This window comes from Pyrus communis, chromosome 2 (assembly GCF_963583255.1).
Source record: "Pyrus communis chromosome 2, drPyrComm1.1, whole genome shotgun sequence".
In the NCBI taxonomy this organism is placed as follows: domain Eukaryota; kingdom Viridiplantae; phylum Streptophyta; class Magnoliopsida; order Rosales; family Rosaceae; genus Pyrus; species Pyrus communis.
In genome coordinates this window covers 30043447-30045460 of record NC_084804.1, presented here as the reverse complement: position 1 = coordinate 30045460, position 2014 = coordinate 30043447, and the positions used below count along the sequence as shown (strand labels likewise).

At 34.9% G+C, this 2014-nt stretch overlaps 1 pseudogene; it reads left to right on the top strand.

The window, feature by feature from the left end:
- Nucleotides 1-1133, top strand: part of LOC137727115 (ribosome biogenesis protein BOP1 homolog) — a 7858-nt pseudogene extending 6725 nt beyond the window's left edge.
- Nucleotides 1134-2014: the final 881 nt, after the last annotated feature.

Here is a 2014-nt window from a genome sequence, read left to right as displayed (position 1 = left end):
AAACTCTCAAGTATGTTTCACATTTATTTTGTAGATGATGCAAACTATTATGATGATTTGTACTGTTTAGGAAGGGGGATAATACTTTCGTGCAAACTGCTGGCTTATTTCACTTCCAGTGTTACGGACTCTGATATACCCCGCAGAGTGCATAGGTTTTTGGAAGATGTTATTTGTTTGATAGGTCTAATACTATATGACCAGTCATTAACTATTTGACAAATACCAAACTAACTTTATACAGCATTTGCCTTGTTACTGTGGATGCATATATTTTTCTGACATTTCGAAACTTATCAGGTTGCTTCAGAAGGACATCAACAATGTATCTTTCCATGGTTCGTACCCACTGTTTGCAGCATGCTCTCATGACTGCACTGCATATGTTTTTCAAGGAATGGTTTATTCAGATCTTAACCAGAACCCTCTTATTGTTCCATTGGAAATAGTCCGAGGTCATACAAGCTCAAATGGGAGAGGTGCGACCTATAGCTTTCTCTATTTTATGTCCTGTTGGGTGGTTTAACAAAGATAATAGAATGCTGCTAGTGCATGTGCGGAATGATTATTGAAGATGGGCATCAGATTACCTTCGTAAACATATTTCCATGGGCTTTGAATGTTTTTAGAATGTATTATGTGTTCAAGGTTCCTTCTCAAGAATGCAGATAAGATAAAATGCTAAGGGGTTAGGAGAAAAAAAATGCATAGTTGCAGGCCAAATGCATTGTGAACTCAGTATCATAGCGTCATTCAAACTTTTATATAAAAGCTAAATCTTTGTTTTCCCTGACTGGTATGCAGGTGTATTGGACTGTAAGTTCCATCCAAGGCAGCCATGGTTATTCACTAGCGGTGCAGACTTGGTGATTAGACTGTATTGCAATTGAGAGGAAAAGAAAGGTAACGGCCTTTAGTTGGTGCCCGTTTATGGATCCGACTGCTCGGATCTGAATCTTCTACGGTCTACAAATATAGTGCTTAATTGTTTTATGTACCATGTGTTGATCGAAATGGTTCAATCATAATTTTGACGGTATACAACTAATTCTTCGTTTTTTGCCTTTATATTTAACTGAAATTCCGTTGTGTGTTCCTCTTTCTTTACATTGAGTTCATATTCCTTTCGTATATTTTGAGCCGAATATGTGGGATTGGATGTTATTGTTTCAGAGCTTGTGATTTCTTTTCCTAGCAGTGAAGGGTAATTGTGGTTAGGTTCAGACAAGCCTCAACAGGTCCTTGTAGTTGTCGACAGAACTTAGCAGGTTCCTGCTTGGTGCTTGACAAAATGCTTCATGAGGTTATAATGCCACTTTTTAAAAATATGAAGACTATTTCTTTTCCTAAATTACGTCTAATTTTTTTTGTTGTCAAATATTGTTAGAAGCGTTTTTCAAGCACCCTAAACAAACCCAAAGGGGGAGATGCATGAGTGCCTGTGGAACTCATGTCGATTAAAAGGACAAACTGGGTGATTCGACTTTAAGCAAAGAATTAAAACGTAAGTACCTTCTTTTGTTTGTTTCTTTAAGAAAACGAGAGAGACTCTAATTTTCAAATATTCCAATAAAAAAATATAAAGTTGAATCCTAAGTCAAGATATGTTGAATCCTAAGTCAATCCACTATTTGTCAATTAAGAGAAAATTTTATCTAAAGAAATGCAACTGCTACTTACCAACTAATATTGCGATTTAGTAAAATACCTCTTCAGTTGTAAGTGAAACATCTCAGGTTTAACTTATACGAATGACAATGATGTATATTGAGTTCAATACTTACTTAGTAGATGACCTATTGTGTGGCCTAGCTCAATCTTCCATCTCCTTAAAAAGTAAAATGTCATTGTATAAAAAAGAAAAAAGAAAATTGAATATACTTTATTTATATTTTTTTTAACTTCTCTTCCTAATTAAATCAGAGTATATTGATGAAAGTGTGCCTCCTTTTCATCTCAAAAATTATGTGATTAATTAGTGTTTTGTTTCCAAAATGCTGAATGAATATGACAA